Source organism: Dromaius novaehollandiae, chromosome 14, assembly GCF_036370855.1.
Source record: "Dromaius novaehollandiae isolate bDroNov1 chromosome 14, bDroNov1.hap1, whole genome shotgun sequence".
Taxonomy (NCBI): Eukaryota; Metazoa; Chordata; class Aves; order Casuariiformes; family Dromaiidae; genus Dromaius; species Dromaius novaehollandiae.
Window position 1 is genome coordinate 12,742,607 of NC_088111.1, and position 27,896 is coordinate 12,770,502.

General features: G+C 37.2%; 3 long non-coding RNA genes across 7 annotated transcripts in view; 2 read left to right on the forward strand and 1 right to left on the reverse strand.

The window, feature by feature from the left end:
- Nucleotides 1-3,403: 3,403 nt before the first annotated feature.
- Nucleotides 3,404-19,893, reverse strand: LOC112981063 (uncharacterized). Of its 2 annotated transcripts, XR_010391622.1 has the most exons (8): nt 19,787-19,893; nt 19,537-19,697; nt 16,835-16,882; nt 12,870-12,927; nt 10,286-10,431; nt 8,022-8,171; nt 5,287-5,396; nt 3,404-3,535 (listed from the first exon to the last, which is right to left on the reverse strand). It is a non-coding gene; the product is annotated as an uncharacterized LOC112981063 (long non-coding RNA). The 2 variants fall into 2 exon arrangements; XR_003258594.2 differs by lacking the exon at nt 3,404-3,535 and having other exon boundaries at nt 4,695-5,396.
- The window catches only part of LOC112981090 (uncharacterized), a 59,159-nt gene continuing 34,793 nt past the window's right edge, over nt 3,531-27,896 (forward strand). For all 4 annotated transcript variants that reach the window (XR_010391616.1, XR_010391615.1, XR_010391618.1 and 1 more), the window contains exon 1: nt 3,531-3,822. This is a non-coding gene — a long non-coding RNA (uncharacterized LOC112981090). The remainder of the gene's footprint in view (nt 3,823-27,896) is intronic.
- LOC135329946 (uncharacterized) lies at nt 19,864-26,237 on the forward strand. The gene is made up of 2 exons (XR_010391621.1): nt 19,864-20,005; nt 22,530-26,237. It is a non-coding gene; the product is annotated as an uncharacterized LOC135329946 (long non-coding RNA).

The following is a 27,896-nucleotide window of genomic DNA, read 5'->3' on the forward strand; positions in this document are numbered from 1 at the left end:
CAGATATTTTTACTCAGAGATAGTACAGACATTGAAGAATAGCAGTGTCCCTGAAGTTGTTTTCATAACAGTGTTTTCAAAACTAAACCTATAAATCAATCCCAAGGACAAAACATGTCTCTGATAAATATTGCTTTCGATTACTACAGCCTCAGGGATAAACCTAGAGAGGAATCACCTCACGTGTGATGACTAACGCTTACATAAATTGTTGTTCATTTGCTTTTTAGAAATATGTTTATAAAAGTAAGCGAAGTATACCTGAGATCTACAGCTTCATGTATAAACCACATAAAAATGGATTGAGGCCTATGATTTTGTATTACAGGATATACATAGAAATAAGAAAATACAGAGCCAGTTTTTACAAAGTTTGCAGACAAAAATTCCATTGCGGTTAATAATAATTCTACTAAATAATCTTTTAAAGACATGTCCTATGGTTATTTACTTGAAATTATACATTGCTTTTGTAATTAGAAAAATATCTATGAAATCACAGCAAAAGTGAAGCTATTGCTGAATAAAAATTGATAACCTCAGTAGTCGTTAAGACATGTAGATATAAATAAAACACCATACACGTTTACTGCAACGACATATATTCATTTACATCACGTCAAATTGCATTTTCCTCCAAATTTATTACTTTTTCTTTGCATCCTATCTAATGGAAGTTAATTGATGACATTGTCTCTGTTTCTAGATTGATTTGCACAGTATTTTCTAGTCTAATCAAAATTTTTTAAAAAATCCCCAAAAAAGTGCTTAGAGTTATTGCCACTGAAGTTTCTCAGAAATTTTGTCCTTAACGTCACTGGAAGGATCATAATGTATAGTAACAAAAAGAATTTAACCATACTAACACCACCATCATACTGAAGTAATGTCTTCCTTCATAAATGGTACGTGGCAGCGTGTGAGCAAGGGGAGCGCGGGCGAGCCCAGGAGCCGCTGCGGCAGGGCACGCTGCCGGTAACGCTGCTGCGGACAGAGTGCCGTCGGTGAGGCGTGCTGACGGCTTGGCATTTTTCTGGCTACACCTCCTAGCTATCCTTCCTCGACTTTTTTAAATTAATCATGAACTCCTAGGCTGCATACAGTAATATTCTGCTAGTATTTTATTATTTTATACTTTTGAACATTAGATGAGAAGTTTTGTTGCCAAGTATCAAGCTTTCTATCGTAATTTTCAAGTATTAATAAACTGTGACTACTTTTTACATAATTTGCCTTATTTATCTGATACCCACCATGGGCACAAATGACAGCGTGCTTCTTTCTCTTTTGCAGAAAGATTAAACTTTTTTGATACTCTTACCCCAACATATAAAAATCTTTCCTTTGCGGTCATGTTTTCCATAGCTCGGATCATCCTTGCTACTATTCCCTGTTTTTCCTCTGTGTGTACCTCCGGGCAAAGTTTGGTACATGGAGTCATGGGAAAGCAGAGCCCTCTCTTTAACTTAGCCTCCAGCACCCATCGTTGCATCATTTTTTGTAACTGAGGCTGTTTACATATCCCTCACGCTATTCAGTCACATTGGTGAGAGTGGAAGGTAAAGCAGATTTAATTTAGTTTCAACATTTTTGTCATTTTAACAGTGTCTCTTGCTGCCTCTCTATTTAATTGAGTGTTACATGTGACAACCAGTGTGACCAACAGAGGACAGCACATCCATTTTTTTTAATGATCAGAAGATCCTCAACTTCAAGCTGTCATTCACTTCTCACTCAGGAAATTAGAATGACTGGTGTAGTAAAGCGGTGTGCCATACATAAGACAGTCAGCTGAAAAGGGCCTTTTTTGCAAGTCACTAGAGCTGGTTTGAATTCCAAGAGATTACTTAAAATAAATCTACTTCTAAATAGGCATTATTACTAATGAAACACTGTAGGTGAAGCTATTTGGAAGTTGTTTCTGTATTTTTAAGCAATTGTATATTCTGCAGGAGGCTAACAGTTAAAACATACTTAACAGTCAAAGCATACTTAAGAAAGATTGTCAGGTAAACGCTGCTAATTCTCCTTCAGAGCGGCAGACAGAGAAGGTATCTATAACTAGATTTTGACTAAATGTGTTTATAAAATATTGAAGTGAAGCCAGACTCCAGTGTTTTTATTGCATTTGATTTTGGGAGAGTGAAGACTCTGCAAGTCATAATGAAATTCAAAGAACAAAAACAAGAATTTCATAGGGCCAACGGGAATTCAATTATGAAAATTCAATTCACCCCAAGAGTTACACACATTGAAATCTATTATTATCTTTCCCCAAAAGCGGGCTATTGTGTTCTTTAAAGCAACCTCTACTATTCCTGGAAAAATAATGTTTTATTACAAACACATTGATGTCTTTATGTCATTATTAGCACATAATAATGCTTTCATCTGTTAGTGTCATCTGAAAGCCTTGCAAACATTAATTACACTTCTACCTCCTATGAAATGTATGAAGCAGTTTTTCACTGGGAAGACTGACATGAGTAAAGAAAGGATTGTGTTAGACACATGCACAAAACAAATACACAGATTTAGGAGATACATGAGTAATAATAATGAGTAATAGTGCCTGGCTGACAGTGTGCAGGTCTGTTGCAAATAGAGATTTTCATTTGTCACTCAGGGCCTGATCCTGGGAGCCGCTGAGCAGAATTACTCAGCAAACTGAAATTCCCTTAGGTCGACAGGGGCTGACAGTGCTCCGCACTTCACGTATTGGGGCCCTTAAATAAAAACCACCCCTACAAATCCCTGTTCATGTGAGCAATGATACTGCACGTATTTATAGTAATAACATGAATTATTCGCAATCAGCAAAGCTTGAAAGGTGTAACCCACAAAGCCTATTTAAAATAACACTTGAACATTAATAAGCGTTTCTGTGCTATAGGAAAGTGTTATTATCATTTGGCCCATTTTTCACTAGTCTGTGTGAAATTCCTTTTATTTGCTTTGTGCGTAGGTCTGATACGAGGACATGGGGGAAAGTAAATACAGGAGATAGACATCTATAAACATTAGTAGAAGATGAGGAAAGGGGGTTACTGATTAGCTTTTTTCCCCATATAAAACTCCTAGATGTTATCGGTGAAATGTGAGTTAAGTGTTTTACCATTCCTCTTTTTTTAACCATTATCTGATCAGAGAAGCATGAAAAGCACTTTATTGCTCACTTGATTTTTTTTTCCTGTGCTAGGAGCCCTCTGCAGGAAGTGGAGCTGAATTTCACAGATCTTCCCTTTCTGACGTCTCCCGAATTTCTAGGAATGCCCCTTCCCCGTTACTATATTTGGAGGTAGTTTCTAGGAAAAAACCCGATTTTCGGCCGGTGCGGGACTCCGCGCACCCCGCGGCGCTCCGGCGCGGCGGCCCGCGGAGCCGAGCGCGGCGCCGCTGTGCAGCGCTGCCGCAGGAGCGAGCATGGAGAGGGAGTGGGAAGGCGAGAGGTGTCTTTGTGGCAGCGCCGAGTGGATCTTCGCTAGTTATTTCCTGCTTGCTCTTCTTTTTTTCCCCTTGCACTTTTCTTCTCTTTCTAAAGGAAGAGGAGCTTTTCTTCAGAGAGAGAACCCCCCCTCCTGGATTTCCCCCGCTGCTCTCCCCCCTCTGCCCCCTCCCCTCGATGTGGCCTCTTGTTCGGCTTGTGGCGTGACCGTGATGAAGAAACGTTCCCGGGAGCCTGGCAGGGCGATCTTTTTATGTAATGAGTCAGGGCTTTGCCGACGGAAGGAGCCGGCTCGGGCGGCGGAGGGCTGCGCCTCCCCAGCCCCGACAACGTGACGGGCGAGCGGCGCCGCTCCCCGCGCCGGGCACCGCCGAGCGGTAAGTTGCGTTGCCGTGCCGCCGCCGCCGCCCCCCGCCGCGGCAGCATCCCGCGCCCCCGGCCCCGCCGCCGTCCCGCCGGGACGCGTGGCCCCGCGCACGTCCCCGCCGCCGGGCGGCCGCAGGTGGGGCCGCGGGGCGCCGCGCCCTGCCGGGGGGGGGGGGGGCGGCGGCGGCTCCGCGCCCGCGGAGGGCCCCGCCGCCGAGCCGGGGCGGTGGCGCGGAGCCGCCCGCCGCGGCCCTGCGCGCCCCCCCTCCCGCGCCACCTGCCGCAGGCCGCGCAGGGGCGCCCGCCGGCGCCGAGGGCCGGGGCCGCCCCCGCGCAGCGCCCGCGGCACCCACAGGTGGCCGCGCCGCGGAGCCCCCGCCCGGCCCGGCCCGGCCCCGCGCGGCGCGGCGCGGCGCGGTGCGGTGCGGTGCGGTGCGGCCCCACCTGCGGCCCCGCAGCCAGCGCGACCCCGCGCCAGCCGCCGCCGCAGCTCCGGGTCGCTCGGTACGATCGTGTGAGACACAAATACCTTTTCTTTTTCTTTTGCAATTACCGCAGCCAGAAGTAAGACAGTTAATGCCGCTTTCTGCAGGCCAGGCATTGTATTTTAACGTTTGTGCTTAGCCAGAATTTCCGTCAACTTTTATGCGTTTTTTTCCAAGGTGCATTTGCTGACTGTAATGCGGTTATCTAGGACGGCAGCCTTTGTCTCTGTGTTATGATTATTAATAGCTGAATAAATGTAACAGCAGCTTTTCAAGCACAGTAATAAATTTCTTTTGAAGTAACTGACAGCAGTTACCTACTTCAGTCATCTAAGTGTAAACTGTAATGCTTTTAAACTTAGATTTTTATTTAGAAGTTCTGTAGGAATTATAAACAGGATTTAGAAAATATGCTCCTTTTATCTAGAGAGCTTTATTTTTCTCTCATCTTTACAAGAAGTTCTTAAGAAGCATAATGCCGAGGCTAGCGAGCTTCCAGACATACTGCCGAACGCTTGAAAGTACCATTGCTGATGGGAAAAGTCCCAACTGCTTCAAGTAAACTGAAAATATTTTCCGGCACATTATTAAAGGAGTAACAAATTTAGAATAATGACAGGCATCTCTATACTGTTTCAACTTGAGTTTGCAATACAGTGGAACAGATAAGCACAAGTAGGTGTTACTTTGAGACGAAGTCTCAGATGCTTTGGGTGCTGGATCTAATAAATCACTTTGTTATTCCGGGTGAATTCTGCGTCATTTTATAGACACTTGTAGAAGGTGCTCCTTATCTACTTAGCAAATAATTCATAAAACATGAGTAAAAGCAAGTAATATCTATTAGCAATTCCCGCTCTCCAGAAAGTGAAGGAGTGTGAACTGTGACTTGGCTACAATATTCTCTTTTTTTAGTCAGAAAACTAGCCATTTTATAAGCAATGATTCTTTCAGCTGATTGGGCATACTTTGCAAAGATACTTTACTTACAAATTGAATCTCGGAAGGTTGTGGTTCCAGAGTCGGGGTTTTGGGGGCGAGATGAGCTTATGTTTTATCCAACTGGCCCACAAAGTCCCGCTTTTGGTGGTCACTTTGTTCTGCAAAAGAAACCAGTACGTTATGGCTTTTACAGGGGACAGTAAACTTAGTGCACTAAACTGCTGCTGTGCTCAGGAAAAGACTACTACGCACTTCAAGTGAATAAGAATATTCTAACTTTAATGTTGTCTTCAGCAATAATAAGTGAATAGAAAATACTACCATTCTTGAAAGTTAAACATAAAAAAAGTTTTGTAACAGCTGGTGTAGTTTGTAAAAGCTTTTTTTTTCCTTTAAAAACAGTAAAAGCTGAGGAAGAAGTTCAATTTCAAAGAGTTGTTATTCAATATAAGTGAATTTGGGAGACAAACAAAGAAGTCTGTAGAAAAGAGAGGCAGATTAAAACTTGTAAACTTCCTATAAACCCCCCTAACATTTGTATTGTGGACCCCCCTCCTCAGCTATTTTGGCTCACAGTGTTTCACTTTTAACAGGTCTCTTCGGCTAGCTTGTTTTTTACGGGTGTGTGTCTATGTGTGTGCGGTCTATATCTATAAAACGATTTAAGGGTTACTAATTTTTGTATTGATATGAGTTGTAAAATATATTTTCATGCGTAAGGCGCTGTAAACCTGAGCTTGGTAAAGCTGTTCAAGTCCGTATCACTAATTACAATTTGATATCAATATCCTAAGGAGTCTAAGCATAATTTTAACTTAAAAATTATCTAGTTGTACTTGCCTAATGGGATTCTAATAAATGTTTAAAAATTATTAGTAGATGAGCTGTGGCACTGAATGTAAAGTACATATATTTAAGAAACAATGAAACACATTATAAATGATACAGTGTGAGAGTGAATAATGGCCATACATATACAGCATACACACAACAAATACACACAGGAGCATCCCTGCAGTTGGTGTGAGTGTGTCTGTCATAGTTTTGACACTTTATGCCAGCTAATCATCTGCTTAAGTTACACATACATATCTAGACATTAACATTGTAGTCGCGTTATCATTGCAGTCAGAGTTCATTTTAAGTGCTGAGCTACACAAATTGAATCTATTTGAATACTTGGCCTGAAAATTCAGCTGAAGTCACACAGTGATACATGGTTAAAACAAAGTTGTTGTTTTGTAAAACATCACATGAATACATACAGGAGCTGTATATTCAGGCAAATGGATGTCTGGCTAAGCTATCAATATTTTTCTATAGAATTCTGATATTTTACATTCTATAGCTATATAATTTCTACACATGTGAGACAGGAAACCAAACCTCAGTGCAAAGTCCATTTATTGACCTTTTTAAGATTGAAATCTGATTTGAAAGCGCTTAGGTCAGGATTGTACTGCTCATATGCCTTTTAGCTGCTATTTAGCATGAAGTAATGCCGTTCAGATGAAGCATTTATGAGAAGGTTGAAACAATTGAGCTACACATTTAACTTTTTATTTTATTTATTTATTTATTTATTTTTTTTTGAATTACAGTACTTAGTTTGTGACTACATTATAGATGCATCCAATAGTAGGAGTTCTCAATTTTGGCTTGGTTTAACTCCTATGGTTTCTTGGCCAGTATTTTGAGAACAAAAGAGCAGAGAATCATAGATTTGGAACTTGATAAATTAAAGGATCTAGCTCTAAGGGAAAAGAGAATCAAACTAGCATATCCAAAGAGCACCAAAGATCAACTCTGTTCTGCTGAAATTACACGGTTCTCACCAGAAAGTGATATCCAAACTTTACTTTAAAGCTCTTAAATTAAAACATGTAATTTTATACAGCTACTTTCAGTAAAATGTGCTAATCTTTACATATCACACTTTGTTAATCAGATATTTTCAATATTCTTTCAGATAAGTTCTATTTAATTCTTTCCAGAGGATACATAAAATTCACATGTATTCCTTCCAGCACCAGCTGCCTAACTATAGAATTAGCAAATTATTTTAATGAATATTGAGTGATCTTAAAGACCACAGTTACAGTTCTGCAGGCCTTCTTCATACAAAATTTCTGTTCACTTTTTTTGCCTTTAGTAAGCCTGCAGAAAGAGTTTCTGTTTGTCTCTAGTGCACAATAAAATAGAATTTCTATTATTATGAATATATATTCATTTCATATGCATTATGCAAATTAATGAAGATTAGACAAAATAGTTATACATTCTCTAAGCATTTATGTTATAAAACTTGATTTCTTTCCTTCACACCATTTTTCCCATAAGGCTTGACTGTGGGTGGGATGGTGGCCTTAATGTTGAAACTCCTGAATTGTGTTGCATATCCAGAGCATTAATAATTAAATAGCTGGGGTCAGTTTATCTTGCTTTTTGAAATGAAAAAAACTATATATATAGAAGATAAAAAGTAGATACTATGTTTGGAATTAAAATTCATTTTCCTTGAGATAAAAGCTGTATTATGAACATCAATATCAATGTGTATCAATGAATTACTGAAAAAGTATTATTTAGAAAGATCGACTTCAATTATTTATTACATTTATAATTTATAACATTGAAAACCTTATTAGCTATGTTTTTGTTTAAAATATATTTAAAACAATATGATTTTTACAACTACTATTCAGCATTTTTAGGCAAACTTTTAAAAAATATAGACATACTATGAAACTGCACAGGATAAACAAACGGCCTAGTCTATTTACCTTTGAAATTGGTGGATTCACTTTATTAAAAGAAGCGAAAAGATATGAAGGCCAGGCTCTCCAGCAGTGTCCAGTGGCATGGTTTGGGGACGGGTCTGCAGCCTGAGTTGTCTAAAGCGGCGGCCTCCACCTTTGACATTCCCTGACCTCCTGTTACAACAGAAAAGTTTAGTGACTCCCCCCTGATGTAGCCATAGAAAAAGGAGAGGGATGTAGTGACCCTGAGTTTGGAAGCTCATGACCTGGAACAACTAGAAGTCTTGCCTTAGTAAACACTACAGGATCTCTCATCTCTTCCTATGAAGCTATCCAGAGTTTTTCCAGGGCAAGAACACAGACATTCAAGGTACGATCTTTAAATCGTCTCTTTTCATCATTCTCAGTTAGGATGTTACCCATCAGCACTGCTCTCCTGCAGAGAACCTGGACCTCACACCACAAAGCAAATCTATGTGAATATGTTCAGGAGGTATTTTTCAAAGATATCATTCAAAAATCTTTTATTTGTCTTAAAAAGCACATTTAACAGGTTACGAAGACAACATTTTATTTTCATAAAGTTTTCTGATGGCTTTAAAATATCAGGAGAAAAAAAGCTGCTGTGACCTGGAAGCTGCACCTATAGTACAAAAAGTGGTAGAAAAGTAGCTATATTGCATGAACTGCCAAAGTCATTTAGGACCATGCAGCTTGAAAATACAAAGTTCCCAGTGAATTTAGTGAATTTAAGTAAATTTAAGGCATCATTTGCCCTTTCCACAGTGCAAATGAGTTAGTAATTACGCAGATCTCTTGTTGCGATGTCATATGCTTTCCACAGTCAAACAATGCAGATATTTAGGGAATTTGGTAAAGGCACTCACATGGGAAAAAGAGACAAAGAATCAGTTTTTTTGCCTGTGGCCAAAATGCCCCCAAAATTTCTGCTTACTAAGGTTTCAGAGCAAGGGCAGCGTTCCTGTAGGTGAGCTGTGGGAGAGCATAGGAGATAATCGGCTTGTGGATTTTTTTTTTTAGGACATTTCTACAGCATGTAGAGACTACATGTTAGGGATTGGTTTAAGCAGGTTACCCAAGATTTCTCAGTCCCTGATAGATAACTAATAAAAATGCTAAGGCTCTTTAATTATCACCATTTTATTTTTCACTCCAGAGTAAAAAAGAGTGGAACTGTAATTCTCTACAGACAGGCCCAGATTTTATAGAGATTCTTTTTCCTTCTTTTTTCCTGTTTGGAATGTATCTATATATCTATTCCTTGCTGAGTTGAAAGAAGTCTTAAAAATGTCATATCAGTCCTATGTAATTTCCTAATATATTGAATGCTTACATCATAGATACATGTTAATAATTTTAAACAAAGCTATTTCCATCTTTAATGCCACTGTAATATTTTAATTTAGCTGTTAATGGAGGAGGGGAGAGGCTGCTATTGATGCATTTTTGCTATTTTCAGTCATCTCTGAGCTTCAGTCTTTTGGGGGTCAGCCTGCCCCAATCATTTGACTGAATTCATGGCCTGTTTAAATGAACCGATATAAAATAGCAGCTAGACATTAACTTTTGAAAGTAATAGTTCTTCTTTTGTTTTGTTGGTCAAGAGAATAATTTTTAAAAAATAAAGACAACATATAAATGGTTTTAGAACAGGGTGAGAAAAGTCCTTTCAGGATGTTTCAGGATTGGCCTATAAGGGTCAGTAATAATAACTTAGTCTAGTAATATTACCAAAGGGGAGACATATAACATTTGTGTTTGCTATATGTTGCTATTTTTAAAACATCTGAATGCATCATTTGTAAATTCAGCATAATATCCTAGAGTTTTGAGGTTGATGCTGCTGCTTTTTGTATGAAAGCTTTCTTTTATAATAAAAGATCTATTTCAAATTATGTGAACTGCACTGCACACATTAGATGCATGGATGCTAGTGTAGATCAGCAATATCTCCACTGAAATGACTGGAGCTACACAACAAAAAACAAGTAAGATCACAGTAAAATTTCTGGAATTTGAGGGAAGAACTGGGTTCATTCTCTATATTAAAACAAGAACAAACAAGAGCAAATGTATTAAATTAAACACAATTTTAAATAATAAATGAGGAATTGATCATTGCTGTTTTCAACAATGTTGCTGTATTTTACCTTACTCTACAGGAATGCATTGGAGAAGATGCCTTTTAGGTAATAGTTACTGTGGATTATTTTAAAATATTAGGCATGTCATTTGATTAGGCATAACCAAAAGTGCAAAACTGGTACCTGCTTTTCTAAGAAGATTTATAAATGTGGGGCATTCAGATCTTCACTAAACTGGAAGTCCTCTTTGCATTTGTACTCCGGTATAGTGGTCTTCCTCTGTGTACGGAAACCTGCCCACGTGGTTGGCTGTAGAATGTTTCAAAATCCTTTAAAATGAAAGATGTTACATGGTTTTATTATGTATTATTTCTCCTACAAACTTAAGTTGGTTCTGTCACTGAAGTAAACCCTTACAAACTGGAGCTGCAGATCAACTGTTAATGAGGATTTTTCTGCTTTACTTTGTACTTTTTGGTAGCTGAGAGAAAATTGTCCTGGATTTTCTATGCTTTCCACATAACTTTTTTAGCTTTCCAATACTAATACCAATTCTCAGATAGCTGCTTTTGAATTCACTTCTGTGAGGAGACAGAGCCATTTAATACATCCAAAGTATGTGAGTTAGGGGCTGTTTGGAAAACTATAGTTTTCCTGGGGAGTGGAGTAACAGGAAATTATGAAATCCTGAAGTATTGTTGGAAAATTGTTCTAACTTAAAGAAATTTTCTTTATAGTTTCATTCTTGATGTTCCACAGCATTCACCACTTCCTGCACGGCCCTTTACCGCAGGGAAAATGAGGGACTTTTGGGGGCAGATGTGTTTCCATTACACTATCATAATGCCCCTAAAAATCCTTATTGCTCTTGCAGTATTCTTCTGTGTTGCTGGGCCTGGTGTGAACTACGTGAAGACCTAGCTTATAAGTACAGCTTTTTTCTAAAATCACTTAAAAAAACCCATGGAGTTTATTTTGTTTATCTTCTCTTATTTTTAGTTGTGTTTACTGTTGCTTAAAATATAAATGGCAAGATATGCAACCACCTGTTGATAAACAAATGTCATAAGTCATAAATCCAAGGGACATGCTGATAACTGCATGGTACTTAGGAGAAAGAATATATTTTGGCATAAGAGTGAGAGCTTCACTCTTCTGGTATGATTAATTTAACTTGTTTTTAACATAATTCAGTGCATATGTCTCTGAAAACATGACACAGATTTTGCACACTAATTTAGTACATCTATTTTGAATGACTTTACTATAGTGGACCTCATTTAGAAAATTAATTGCTTTAAAGAGCAGAAACCAGGCTATTTATCCAATAAATAGATTTGTCCAATACTTTTCTTTAAATTAAATACAGAAAAATCTATTTCCAGAGCAAAGCTTCATACAATCCCCAAATAAACAAAGCAATTTAAGATGAAACCTAGGGAAGACGTTCGGGGTTCTCAGCTACTCTGTGCTCATTCAGACCGAAGAGCCCTTGTGCAGGCACGGCTCCTGCGGGGCTTTGGCGGGAGGAGGTATGGCACAGTCCCTGGGAGCAGGGGGCTGCTCTGCACCAGCCCTGCGGACGGGACACATCGCCCAGACGGCAGTGCCCACACTCAGCCTTGCAGCCACCTTTCTTCCCACTAGCTGGCAGATGCCCTCTAAGTCTGCACTTTTCCGCAATTCTTGAAGGAAAAGACAAACCACATACGGGTAAACATTGTTCATTTGCATCTGGGCATTGCAGTACAATGTATCATCAGTTCGACCTGTGCAATTCTAGTAACATCGAGTTTCAGTAGCTTTGTGTCGGATGGGACTGTAACGGGTTTGTGTAAAATGTGCTCTTGACTTTGGTCACTAGCTTAAAAGAAATAATAAACACAGCGCATCACATCTTCCCTCTGGCGGTGTCAAAGATCTTGAAATAGCCTTCAAAATAGCCAGTGATAAAGGGAAGAAGCAAGCTAGTAGATTTTTTTCTGTCCTGTTTTGTACTAAAATTTAATCTCCAAGGAAATTTTCTCATTCATTCTGCTAAAGGAGTGTTTCACATTTTGCAGACAGAAAAACCTTACAGGTCAAGTCATGTCCTGTAGGTCGCAAAGAAAGCTTGCTGTGATGCTTGGAAATGCAGAACTTCTGGGGCACCAATAACTATCACAGTAAGGGGAAAATCGTTTTCCAGAAGGACAGAATGAGCAGTGTTGCACGCTATTATATTCACAGGTCGAAACACGCTGGCGTATGCATTTCAATATACAACATTTCAACAGGCAAGAGCATTTCAAATTTGTGTGCAGACAGAAAGCAGTAGAAATACTAGCCATTACTATTAATTCTAAATGTTCATATCCTAGTTAAAGACTCTGCATCTAATTGAAAATGTGTTAAAAATGTGTCAGACCACACAGATTTTATAGAGTTGTATAATATTAAAGATCAGTGAAGGGAGTGCTCCCAGAGGTATACAATTGTATCACCGTGATATAGAAGACAATGTTAATGTGAACAGAATGGAATTTTAGTTAGTTTTAAAATGTTTTATTGGGCTATGTTAGTCACAATACTGCATAAAGAATATTGTGATAGTTTTGAGCATTAACACAGATCTGATTTGATATTTGTCCTACATTACATTCTTATTTTACATGTGATTTACAAGGATATCAGAAAGTCTTTTAATTTTTTTAAAGTCAGCAATCTTTCATAAAATTGCATGCAGATATAACCTGTAGATCTCAATACCCGACTCTTACATACATACCTACTTAAGCAAACATTTTAGGCTGTAGCAATGGTCAGATTCCCTCTGAATATGTGTTCTGAAAACATGTAAAAAGGTATTTATCATATGACACTGCTAACAAGAAAAAATAGTTTAGACCTAGCAGTCTTGAGAATAAATTAAAAGAAAACTGTCAAAGTCAGTGGTACTATATTCCAGACCTTTTTATGTCTAATAGGAATTGCTTGACATACAAGTGTGCATTTCTTTAACATGTTTTTTATCATTAGAAAATAAGAGTCAAACACATGGGTTTGAGATGTGTACTTAAAACTTCTAATTCAAATATATGGTTCTAGTTGTTTATATTAAGTATTTAAATTATTGTGGTTTGAAATAGTATGTTATAAAAATCTCTGGGTTTGATTCAGCCCTAGCACAAGGACTGCAAAACTCATCTGCAAAACTGTCCGCTGAAGCTAACAGCATTTTGTCTGTGAGTAGGCTGTAGGCTGTAACTAGGTTTCAGTATGAAATATTTTGTAAAAGATAATTTTCCCATTCGGTTATTTTTTAAACACGAGCAAAACGAACATTTCCATTAGACTCTCTTTAGGGATTTTGACTTCTTTTAATTATAGGATCAGGAGTCATTAACAGGAACCAGGAGATACATTGTCTTGTTCTAAAAGTTAGAACAGTAGCAACTAGGTAGCATTTCTTAAATAGAATTTCCACAGTGGAAAAGATATTAAATGTTGGTTATGTGCCAAGAAATGAGTAACACAGGAATACTTTCACTCTTTTACAGAATGGAAGAGCATTACCAATAGTCTATTTTTTTATTATATATAAAGGTGTGATTACCAAAAGCTTCATAAAAGATAAACAAAAATATCAGAAAAGACACACAAAGTTATTAATAGGTAGCCTAAATAAAACATTAATCTCATTCTTGCATTGAATCAGCCCATTACTATTATTTTGAACATTACGCTATGTTGTATATATTGATAATTTAAAACCTTATTCTGAATACAGAACTTGGTTAATTCATTTTAATAATATGTATATTTATTTATTTGCTATGTTATTGGATTTTTGATATGCTAGATCCAGTTTCTTACTGAATTAATACAGTATCATTCTGCCTCAGTCAGTACTGACGGGATACCTGTGTAGCACCCCCTGCCTTTACGTGAAGGGCACATGGCTTCCTAGACAGTGGAACCTGAGTTTGACTGTAGGAAGCAGTACTGTACCCGTGTCGCAAAGAAGCTGTTCAGAAAAGCTCAAATGTGCCATGTTGTTTCACACTGCGTTAGAGAAGGATGTGGGAAAGTGAGGGCTGTAGGAGACAGAGCAGCAAGTTCAATTGCAAGAGGCGAATCACTGCCCGGATGCTGTAGATAAATCTATAGAAAGACTTCACTAGTTTTCTGAAGAGGGGACCAGAATACAGCCAAAAGTAAGGGTAAAGGAAGCAGACTAGTATTCATGCTGAGTCTACAATTTATCTTTTCCTTAACTTAAACGGTTAGTTATGGGAGCAGAAATGCATATAAAAATAAACAAACTTTCATTAAAAAATGGTCACTCCCATATTTCACAATCATATGGAACTGTTTCTGACTTTCTACATGATTTTTTTTTTCCAACTGATGACTGATTATGAGCAGGAGGTGATGTGTAAATAGGTTTGCTTTCATTTTGCTTAAATTTTAAATGTGTATAAACATTTTTATTCCCAGATTTAAACCATCAGTGCCAAGATTCTGACTAAAGTGGATTTTTATAGTTGTGTTATAAACAACTGCAAATGTAAGTTATGAAGTACTGTGCTGACATAATCTTAATTATAGCTGGAAGAAGCTTTGCCAGTGTGTATACAGCTTAGAAATACATGGAATCTTTGTAAGTTAATAAAGATCATTAAAAGAAATTACACATTTCATAATCGTGCTTTCATCAAGATAGTATGACCTATATAAGACTTAAACAATTAAAATAGAAACTGACATGCTTGGAAATTATTAATTTATCCAATAGTTAGACTTGAGAGGAGATGTTACTTGACATATAATCTACTGAGCTATTAGAATTCTTACCCCGAATTATTTATTATTGATGTCTTCTTTTTTTTTTTTTTTTAGCCACTTAGAAATTTTCTTTACCTTTCCAATGGCAAATTATATTATACATATTCTTTTGAAACAGAAGTCTGCAGCCTTGCTCTGACTGTTGTCTGAGGTGTTCAGATACCTCAATGGTGAAAACAACATAAATATCTAAATAGATTGCAGCAGGTTAATTTGGTATGAGGGAAAGCACTAGGCTATTCAAACACAAGGTCAGGGAATCTTTGCTAGTCATTTTTACAGTTCTGAACTAAGCCATCACAGATTTATCCTGATTGGAGTCGGCAGCATAGGGAACTGTGTGTGTGCAAAACATCTTCAGATTATAGTTTATATCAAAGGTAAACTCTATGATATAATCTGGATGCATATTCAAATAGTCCAGATTAGATATCTTGACAATTCTTATAAAATCACCTTAGCTTAGGAAATGCATTCTAATTTGTACCAGAATTTCACAGTAATATTATTCTTGTAAAATGTTGGGTATATCTAAATCAAAAAAAGGAAAATAAACCTCCCCTTAGAACATATCTGAAATCAAAATCACAGAGTTTTGGTTCAGATCTGAGCTTTAGGAGGTGAATGCTGGCAGTTCCAGAAGGTCTGGATTCAAAGCATGGGCCCTGGTTTGCCCTCTAGCCAGTCTCAGCAAAGTGCAAAATGCCTTCATTAGCACCGAAGCAAGGTAAGCTGCTGGAGGCACTGCACCTATCCGATGGAGCAGTTACATCCACAAGCTAATTTTGGAATGCTTTTTATCTGGTATAGTTAGCCAGGGCAAGTCAGGTCTGGCCTTAAACATGGTATCTTTCTGCACCAGCTCTGTGCAGATCTCCTGCTTTGCAGATTGTCCCATTAATAAACAGAAAGTTCCAAGAAGTCAGAAAAAAAGGGGGGGGAGGTAACTCCTTGTCGAGGCACTACTGCCAGAAATTAAAGACTGAGTCTCTGCTGCAATGTCCTGATAACACACCTCCTGCTAACATCGCAGTATGATGCGGTCAAGTGGAAAAACTACACCAGCTACTCAGTTGAGGCCTCTTGATCCCCTCGGAGCAGGACACTCGGTGTGCCGTGTCCTGCAGCGGGGGCACAGAAGCACGCCTTCGGCGGGGCGTGCGACCCGCGGTGCCAGGCTGCAGCCAGGGCAGCGGCTTGGAGCAGGCGCCTGCGAGGCGGTGGGGCTGGAAGCCCCCAGGCCTCCGGCAGGACAGTGCCACGGCGCCGGCCCGCGCGCTGCAGGCACGAGCCATGCCCGTGCTGCTGGCAGCGGGCAGCTCACACTTCACCTTTAGTGTTGCTATACGTGGGTCTGGTTTTGATGGCTTTTCTTCAGATGTCACCCGCAAGGTAGCAAGAAATGGTGATCTGCTGTATTACAAGTTTCATCTCACTTAACTCTAAGAAAAATTCCCTTTATCAATGTTAATAACTGGATCTAAAAGCACCCTATGACCCTGACCCTGATTCTGCATAACAGGCAGACTTTTTAGCTACCCAGATTTAACTGATTTCTTTCGTGTTCAATAGGAACAGGACAGTATACTTGAACAACCTACTCTGCAGAGTATATGACTACATCTGTAATAGCAAGTTTATCTTATTAAAAGAAAACTCTGGTGCAGTGTAATATTGGATAGAGTTAACATTTAAATATGACAGATCCTTGTCCCAAGGACCACAACTGCAGGTCAATTTTTTTTATCAGTTGAAATTAGACTTGAGTTTTGACATTACAGAGAGAATGATGACACTAAATATGACAGCAATTGGCTGCTATTAGAATATAATGTGCATTTAGCCAGGTATGTTAGTTTCTGTTTGCATTTAACACATTGTACAGTGGGCAGATCTGATTCTTACCTTTTATCCATATGACAGAGAACAGGAAAATATGCTTTCCCATGCTACCTACAACAGAATTAAGAACACTTCAGTATTTTACTTTAACACAATAGAATACAGCAATGTTACAGTAGTAACATACAGCATTTTAAACATATTTTGGGGGTAGCAACTTTGTTTCTGTTGTGTGATTCTACATCTCCCAGGTCTGATCCATGTGTTTGACAGGTATTACAAAGACTGAAAAGAACAAATAGTAATTCTAATTCTAATCTACTAATCTACTTTGTTTTGGAACATATTTTTGTACTCCAAGCTGTAGCTATTCATTACCAATCTTTAGCATTAGCAGTATAAAAAAAATTTATGCTGTCTGACTCCTGAAGAAAAAGGCATGGGAATGAAAAATAAAACAGAGCAAACCAAAGTCCCTTTAGACTTGCAGGCCATTTGCCAGCTTCTTCTCACAGGAACTTTCAGTTCTGCTGCTTGCTTTGAGTGTAGCAAAAAGATAAACATTTTCGTGTTGCAAGTTAACAAACACTGCCATGCGTGACAAGTTGATAAGCACTATCAAGAGCTGTATCAGGAGTTTATTAGTTCATTTGAACAAGATGGAAGTGTGCTGGAAAGTTTTGATGTGCAGCTGAAAAATGAAAAATAATTGCTGAATGCCCAAAACGTCCTGCTGAAAATATGTTTTCTGCTCTCAGTAACTAGAGCTTTCACTGCTGTAGACAACTTCTCCTTCTGTTTGGGGTAAACTCCTCTACCTGTCTGCCTCCTAGGGACACCATTACATTGTGGTGATACATGTTTTCAAGTGGTATAAATGTAGGAGTCTAAATTCTACACTTATATACAGAAGCAACTATGCTAAACTCATGGCTCACCAGGAAGAATTTGGCTTAGTGACTTCATTAGCTTAAAAATAGGTATTTTCTGCTCTGTATCTGTTCACTTTAACTGCGGGTGTTGGGGTCTTGTTTTCATGTTTTTGCCTTTTGGAATTATTGAAAATTAAATACTGTGAGTTCAGATATAGTACAAAATAGGTGCTATAAAGGGTTCTCCTGTACTCTCTTATTTAGTGCTCCTTAAACGCTTGCCTGATTATTTTTGAGAGGTAGGCATATATGCATTAAAACAAATTGATAGTGTTTGACTTCTGATATTGTCACTGAATCTCTAGTTGAACTAAGATTTGCTGAAGTCAGCATTATTATAAATTGTGCCGTATATATTCCAAATGTCACTTACAGTTACCTTTCCTTAATGGTATAAAGAGTGATGTAAACAAGGGGAAGCAAAGAGATAATGCACAGCGGTATCAGGACACGTATCAGGGCTTACTGGCAAAAATATGAGGTATATTAATTATATTAATCATAAATCCTAAAAAAGTAAGGAAAAAGGGCTTCTGCCTACATTGCAGGAGAGACTTATCCTACACCCTAATGTAATTTTTGTGTCATTTATTTTACAGATGAGCTATTTTAGAAGAGTTTTAATTTTTCTTTTACAGAAGTATCCATAATATTTTTATAGTCCCTTTCCCTACTAAGACAGGCTCTCTAAGCACCATTGACATTTGTGGAATGCCAACTTTTATGGCTCTAGAGAAATAACAATAATACAGTGTGGACAAAATTGTGACACATTTTGTCTGGAAAATGTTGTTACACTCTGTCAAAGAAATATGAAGAACTTATTTTAATATCCTGTCTCACAATATGGGGTAAAAGGGAAAAGAAAATCAGGACGGGTAGAGTGAAATATATACTTTAGCAAGATGTGATCAGTAACCAGAGGGCTAATATTCTAAATTATTTGCAAGACTTCAATGATTCCCAGATGCCTGAAGTAGGGCAAGGATGAAGGGTAGGAATTTTCCCTGGATTTGATGGTTGCTTGGCACTGTGGAATGTAGATACCTTTGCCCATCTGTATGAGAATTGTGTCCTTTGCCTTGGTTTCCCCCGGGAGTTCACAAGTGAATACATAGAAAGCCTTGCAGGACTTTCTCTTCTATTCAGTGCACACACAGGAGATGCATGTGCGGGATGTTTCTTGTGCAAGTGTTACTCTTCCAGCAACTGAATGCTCGTGAGAGACTGTGTCATGCGCATGCGGAGATTCGGTGAAAGTAAACATACTCCTATCTGTCTTGAAGGAAAAACAGCAAAGGCTTTCTTTCCAGTGTATTCTCAGACACTGAATAACATTCTTCTGTAAGATAGAAATTGTTTGTGTGCAGCTGCTTGGCTTACTTGAACACGTAAATAGTTTTCTTGGTAGCATATTTATTCATCATATTAATATTAGTCAAATAGGGGTTATTATTTTTAAATTTGAATTACTCTCAGGCTGACAGCAGAGAAGTATTTCTATTCATATGCTAGGTATTTTCAATTAAGTAAATTATTAAGTCCAATAAATTAATAGATTTAAATTAGATAAATTACTTATTAAGTTCATTTATTTAATTACTTATCTTCGTTTCTTCTGATTCTCAAATCTAGAATATTAAAATTTAAGCAACAGACCAGACACTGGCTTTTTACAGCAATTTATATGCCATCTCTATAGGATACCCCACCAAAGTCAGGATTTTCTTCTGGTACAGAGATCCATATATGTAAATTCAGGTAAAAATTCAAAAAATGCACACTGAAATTAGATGTCTTAGTGTGATACAGGAGATAGCCCCAACTACTTACCAGTGCATCTAAAAGTAGCTCTGAAAGATTCAGAACGTGTGTGATCTAGCAAGCGAGCCTATGAGGTGTGAAATTCAAGTTGGGTTTTCCGTGAAGTCAGTAGCTTCTTACAGTGCGATGAGATTCCTCCCAAGTGTCTATCATTTCACAGCAGCAGTCCTCTACAGTGTGATAATCAGCAAATAATCTATGTTGTGACCATCTACATTGTGATAATCAGCAGATAGCCTACGTTATGTAATTACCGTACCTAGACTGTGGCGTGAAGGAAGGAAGATGCCGGTGGATTCCTCAGGCGTTTTAGCCCTGGCTCAGCTGGGCTCACGTAGGCCTGTAGCACGAAGAAGAACCTGTCAGCCTGCAGGAGCAAACAAGAAATGTGCCAGTTTAGCTGACCTGGTGCCTACAGAAGCAACGCACTTTCAAGAATAAATGGTCTTTCAGCTTATCGCCAGCAACTTTGCTGAAGGTATTTCACAAGATAAATCTATTGCACGTGGCAAGTACAGACCCAGCAGTAAAAAGATGTTTTTTCTCTTCTGAGGTCTACGAATATTTCCCCTTAGTTTGTGCAAAAACCCAAATGACTGTGGGGAGCTAATAAATCATCTATTCTAAGTTAACGTTTCCTCTTTTAAATGGCACAGAATATTGTTTAATAGCGTTTGTCTTATATTGGGTCTGATGGGTTTAATATTTAGGGTAGAGTAAAGTTCATATATCAGAAAAGACAACTGGTAGAGCGCTTTAGACTCATCATCCTGCCTAAAGGAAACTTCAATTTTTTCTTTTTCTTTTTGTCATCAGGTTAAATTAGATTAGGTTAAGATCTCCCAAAATAAGTATCATCTTTCAAGAAGGAAGACTGATTTAGACACAAAATTTGACCTGAATGATCTTAAATGTCTTGTTCAATTTTAGAGTAATGAAAAGAGACTTTAATGGGGAACTTGTTACTTGGTCTGTAACACTGATTTATTAAGTTTAAAGAAAAAACAAGAATCAGATAGTAGCTGGTATAAATCACTATTGAGTCAAGTGTTGTTATGCCAGTTTATATCCACTGAAGTTTTGGCTCAGATTCTCTTAAGCCCTAGAAAATACCTTAGCAGAATTTAGAGACAAATACCTCTTCTGGCATAAATGCATGAACAAGCCAGTTCTGGAATATCTGACAACCGCTGAAGAAAAATCTAGATTTGTTAGGACTTTTTCAAGAAATAGTCTTAGGAAAAGGGAATGGACATACATTATATCTGAACATTAGCTTTACAGTGAAATATAAGGCACGAGGAAGGTAGCTATAAAATATTTTAAAGTTTTTTAAGTAAGAGATATTTGGATTTAGCCAAATACATAATGCTTGAATGCAGTACTTATTTAAAACTAAGCTGACTTTCTACAAAAATAATACAGTTAGTGAAAGTTTGGTAAAATCTTTTCCTTACCTAAGAATTTATACACTCAATTCCCAAGGCAGATATGGCTTATGGTATTATCATTTATTTTAAAATAAAGTTCAGTCTTTAAAGATATTTGAGGCATATTAAAGGCAGGTTCCTTATTCTCATTAAAGCTAAACAGTACAGTTAGATCCAAGTCTTTTTACACAGGAATGTGTAAATTCACTCTGTAATTCATTACTATTATGGAATACATAGTAAAATGTTCAGAAATAGGATTTTTTTTTAAGAACAGTTAAAGCAGTCTTGTATTTACCTCACTTCAGTATTTCATAAAATTTTTCAAGGCTATAAAGAATGATTTTAATACATTCAAGAGAACATGCTGTTTTCTCTTTTTCATTTCATCAGCTGATCTGGTATTTTTATAATAGCCACCAATTCAAGTAATAATAACGAGTTTTTAATTTGCATTGATATAAGTGACCACAGAAACTTGGGGGCACAGGGGGAGGACAATGAATAATTGGCTGCAATGACCCTAAGTTTTTCAGGATACCATTCTTTCATAAGGAACCGGTTAGCAAAATGGAAATTATGTAATTGTTCCTAATGCATCTACATCTTTTTTAATTATGAAGTATATGAATGAAAAAAGAGAACTATTTTATCTGTATATAAATTTGTATATCCATATTAAAATGTATAAGTACATGTAAAACTTTGCTTTCGTAATTTATTTTATTTCTAAATGCAGTCAAATGCATAATTCTTCCTCTACAGTCAGCTCTCCCTTTTGTTTGGTGGATTCTTTCACATCAACAGAGGAGAAAAGACATTTAACAATAACAAAATACCAGTAGGGATTTGCATATTCTTTTGTTGAGATACACCAAGTTATATAGCATTGCAATGTACAATAGGATTTATATAATTTCATAGTACAAGGCATTGTATTGAATGTTGCAAGATATCCTTAGTGTCCAAAAGATTACTGATTACCCATATATGTACACACGCAAATTATTTCACACACTGTATAAAATATTGCCTCTACAATGCAGGAATGTTTCGAATTCTGATTTCAAATTCTTGCTACTTTCCACACACCTGCCCTCCCAATACTTTACAAAACATTTCAAAAACTCCTCCTTAAATTTTGAGAAATAAAGCTCTGGCAATTTGCCTGGGAAGAGGGAGAAAGAAAGCAAATGTGTAGAGAAGCAAACAATGCTGTATGTTCATAAATCATGATGAATTCATGGCGAATTAAAGTGCTTGGAGAATAACAACAATTAAGAACTGCATTTCTTCATTTCTAAGTCCTCTGAGAATATCCAGTGTTCTTCAGGCATGAAAAATATTCATGTCGTTTACTTCTAGGAGGTCATTTCTTTTGCAATGTGTGTGTTTATATCTCCCTAAGTAATCAGCCATATTTGTATTTTGTCAGGACAATGATAACTTGAAATACGTTAGAAACTGAAACAGCGTAGCTCTGACTGCACAGCCGAAGTTAATAAGCGCTTTGCTTCTGAACTGAGAGTAGCTCAAAATTAAGATCTGAATGTGTGTTTTCTATCACTGTAGATATCATCCTTGAGAAACCACGTCTCTCTTCTTCCACTCCCAGATTACTGCAGAAGTGATCTACAAAGGCACTTCATGGACCCCTTCATTTAAAACAGAGGGCCAGTGGTATTTCTCCGGAGGACCCAGCTTTGGGACACACCCTGATTCTGAAACAGCTGGTTTCAGAGTGTTTTATAGGGAATACTATTTATGGGGGTTTCTGCTGGCAAGTGCTGGAGGTGGAGAAACTGTTCTGAAATGATGCCTTAGAGGTAGTGCAGCAGCAGTACTGCACCAGCAGCTCCTCCCCATGAGCTCGGCTGCTCATCCCTGCCCAAACAAATCACGCGCTTCATCTGCTCTTTATATATTCTGCTACTGATAATAACTACGTAGCTAGAGTTCTCTTCTGAAATTTTGAAAAAAATATGGTATGAATTAAGAATCCTCCCTAATTTTCATGAAAATAAGGAGAGAGACATAAATCTCACATGATAATAAAGCTTTGTTAGAAAGGTATTATTTAGCTCTGCTTGTAGCTTTATTCAATCTGGACAAACCCAAATATAATTTGATCATTTTTGATTTAAAACACAGTTTTTCCATATTGGCATTGTTTTAATCCTAAAAGAGATCTGTGTAAGTAAGCTGGGCTGTGACAGCCATGTATTAAATCCTGGAATTAGAATTCAGGATTTATTGTTGTAGTAACGAAGCTCCAAGACACAAGCATCTGGTAGCATAGAGGTATCTTCCCAAGTTAATGCAACAAAACTAAAACCGGAATAATTCTCTAACAAAAGTATGTACTGCTTCAGTATGTAGTTTTTATCATTGAAAAGTGCAGTCTTTTGTAACTTGAAGATAAAGATTTTAATGAGAATTTTTGTGAACATATTACTTTCCTGTTAAAATACTTGAAATGCTTTGTTAATCCTAGTAAAGCAGAAAATGGAATGTAAAGATGAATGGAATTGAAATAATACTGTCCTCCTCTATGGAAAAATTACCGTAGAACTGAATAAGAATGATGTGTTCTCTGCAGAAACTGTAAACACTAAGTAGAGTATTACCAAGAATTTCTACAAGGCATGACTAATTTAATCCCTGTTAAAGTAAATGGGTACTTTTCATAATTTTTGAAAATATGGGAGTACCTAATCTGTATTGCCATAGCCAAGATACCCACTTCTACTTCACTTTCAGATTTGCAACCATATTGATTGTTTTTAGCCAAGGACTAAATGAAAAGGTGATTAAAATAATGAACAAACATTTCAAAATACAGCTAATGTATTGGACCTGATTCTTCCTCACTGCCATAAATGATACCTTATGGAGCAAGACCTACTTATATTTATATCTCTGGTTTGCTTTAGTGGTTGCAAAGGAAATACTCCTACCTATAAAATCCAGCTTTTCGTGGCTATCATGTGACTTAAAGGCATAACCTCCTAAAGATGGCAGTCTGGTTTTGTAGAATAAATCCAGATTCAGGGTAAGCTCTTTCAAAATTCAGCAGATTTTTGGTTGGAGTCCCACCTATCTTAAATGCTTATCTTATGAGAGGATGAATAACTCTTTGGCAGTGGCTATTTCTCTCCCCGATAAGAGGGTATGCCTGAATGTTCTTGTCTATCATTGTACCTAAGTTTTAGAGGCCTGAAGTAAGGAGAGATTAGTTCTCCTTAAAGTGGCTATGTTTTTTAGAGGATAAAGAAATGAAAAGTCAGTACATTATTTTTCTTACTTAAATACCAGAAGAAATAATGAAAAAAGACTATTTTAATATTGTCTCACTGTAGCTGCCTATTGTATTAATACCACCACTTCATAAAGAGCCCAAATGTATTTATGTAACCTACAGATATTCTGAATGACAATCTAAAATTAAACATGAATATAGAAAAAAATATTGGATGTATAATCATTTCAGTATATAAGCGCATTCTAAATCGTACTAGACAATAATCTAGTATCATATGAGAAAAACCAAAGCAACTAGACTTTTGATTCACAAAAAACTAACACAGTCAAAAATAAAGTCCCAAATGACAAAACACAATTTTACATAGTAATTTTCTACTTAAAGAAAACTTAAAAAAAAATACTTAAAGGAGTATTATCTTCTACTTAAAAAAAAACTTACTGGCAATAATTTATGCCAGTATGTTTATATCGCTATGGTCATATTGATAAAAGTTTCTAGAGAAAAGAGTACACAGGAATAATTATGTTATAAAAGTCTTACAGTATAAATACCAGGTTATAATCAAACTATTATATTTCCTTCTGCAGAGAAGCCCTACTGAAAATGAAAGAATGCCTGCATCATTTGCCACCTGCATGAGGGATAGCTCCTTCTGAAACCACAAACTGATCTCAACAACCTGAAGCTTAGCCTGGCTTCAGATAGCTGCATTTGTAGGAGATGATTTTCTTTATAATGGAACATACCAAAGTGCTGGATCTGAATATTACTGAAGCATGTGTTCTACCAGTATGAACCATTCTTCTAATTCCTTATTTCTGTATTTTACCCTGAAATCACTCATGTGAATAATGATTGCCACATAGAACTGTGTGAAATGCTCAAAAAGAAGTCTCATTCCATGGAAAAAACATTTTGCTTTCAATTGGTTTTGTTTTTAAATCAACTGGAAGCCCAAACCAAATTCCTTTTAACACTTTTAGAATGCCTGAGCTGATTTATGGTTTCATTTCAACACAATGAAAAGAGTACTAATGACAGGAAATAAGGTAAAACTTGAGAGATTTTGGCCAGTATTCATGTGGAGTTTGGAGCGTTACTAACTCTGAAGTGTGTAAAACTAGTCCAGGAAGGAAGGAAATATCCATGCTAGCCTTTCTGAGGCAAAATTATTTCACAAAACTTAAAGTTTTTGCTATATTGATAAAACAAAAATGCTAGGGTCATACCACCCTGCTGACCATACAAGGCTCCCTCTTGAATTAAATGCTCAGCAATTAAACATTGGAGACTCTGTAAATACTGTTTGATAAAAATGGCTGGTGCCTGTCCCAGATAAGGTCCTCTCTGAAACATAGTTAGACTTTGATAGCTGGATTAACACACACTTTGAGTAAACAGTGATGATGACCTTCTAGATATTACTACTGGCAATTTCTTTGTGCTCACGCTTCTGGAACTCTTCTGTTGTGTTAGGAAGAGAGAGCAGGACAAATTATCCACAAGCTCTATGTTTAATTCATCATCTTAAATAGGTTCCTTTGCTGCATCAGGAGCTGCCTTTCTAACAGAATGCATTCTGCATCGGGATAAACTGTATATCCGCTTAGACTGAACATTGTCTGGGCTTTTTTTCTGAGCATATTACGCAAAAATGGAAGTGTTCATGCACTGTTAGGAACCTTCCTCATAAAATACAACATTTCCTGATAATTAAAAAATTATTTTGTATTACTCCATTCTTATATCTGGGCTGAATACCTGCTATCCAGGAAACATATTTCAGGTACTTGATTTGAGTTGTGGCACATTATGAAATGGCTAATATAATCAACAAATCACGCAGGACAATATAATTTCTCATTAAAATTTACATTCAGGTGTAAGGTTTGCAGGCGTTATTTCACACTGTGCACAACAAAATACTCCATTTAACGATCCAGTTATACAAATACTTATTTTCGGGAAGTATTTTACGCTCTTCATACACGTCCATTAAAAGTATAACTCTTGCACTCAGTCCTCAGCATGTATGTTTCTCTGGAGCATGAGGTTTATCTTTAAGAGAGTGGCTGCTTGACTTTAGAGAATAATGAAAAAAAGCACATTTTCAGTCCAGCCACTTTAAACACTAACCTGAATGAATCAGTAATGGCTAGTGACAGAAAAAAAATACTTAGTTACAGTTTGCTACTGTTTGGCATTAAAAAAGGTCTTTTCTTACTTGGATTGAAGTATTGAAGTTATCTGGCAAAACCTTCGCCAGCTTGATTCAAACACGATAAACATTTATTCATAAAACTAAATACTTACACGTGCACAATGCTATTGGGATTCTCCAAGTCTTTTACCAGCATGGACAAACCACAGTATGAAATCTTTGAAGGAATTGCTGGAGAAGCCTTTCTCTTGTTGTGGCAAAGGGCTAAGTGGAATTCAGACTGCGTACTGCTGGGGCAGCGTCTTTCCCATCAACACCGTCAACTGCAACACACAAAATATGGTCAAGTAGTTAACACCTAGATTTACAAAGCTCTTTGCCTGATGAAGATGCAGATGAGTGCCAAATGAGATTTATACTCCATTTGGAGTAGACTTCTTACCTGGTTAGCCACTTTTTATGTGCAAAGTCTGTGGTAGGCTAGCAGAATCTGTCCAAAAGTGCTGGGGTATGGTTAAAATACGTAGAAGATGGCACAGCTTCTCCCTACGCTAGATTTGACTGCAGCCCATACCATTAATCTCCCACTGTTATAAACACCCTAGAAAAGAAATACTAATAAAAAAGGCAGCAATGACACCATCAATCACATATGGGAGTATATAAATATTGGAGAAATACCTCCCACTTTTTAAAGAAAATCAACAGAACAATTCTCTGGAGAAGCTATTTGCATTTATTTCACTGTCAAAAATATTTATACTCTGAAAATGATACTGTTTTTTAAATAACCATCTGATTTTAAGTGTCATTGTTATATCTTTGTCAGCTCTTAGTGGCGTAATTCTGGATGTGTTATTAGTGTTTCTGCTATCAGTTCTGGTTGCAGGAAGGTTTGATTTAGTTAGCAATGAAGTTTGCTTCGGGCTGAAAAATGGCTTATAAAAAATCATTTCAGCTTTACGTCAGAGCTATGTAAACCTGGATTAGATCAATGTCTAAAAATGACTTATAGTTGGAAGAAAAAAGATATCTCCTAATTAAGGCACATTACAATGAGATTTTCAAATAAACTACTATTGTGCTGACAAAATTACAGAAGTAACTTACATTTAGAAAGAGATTTAGCAAATTATTATTCTCTGATACAAGCTAGTTTTATTATCCTAAAACTGTGCTAGATATCTGCAGAGAACTCTGGAACCCCACTGTTTTTGTGGAATTTAAGGGCACTGGTGAAATTTATGGAGCTGCACATTCCTAAAATGTCCATAAAGACTGAGTTTCAGTTACTTACATGAAATTTTTAAAATGTTGCCAAAATAAACACTACCAGTTAAAAACTCAGCAAAATCCAACAGTGTTTTTAAAATAATCTATATATTCTATATGTTTATGAAACTGATTTGTCCAGCCCATACTGTATTATGAAAAAGTCCTTTATCACTCTGAGTTTGAGATAGTGGCATTACTCATAAAAGGGGAAGGGTACCAATTGACTTAAGGTAACTCT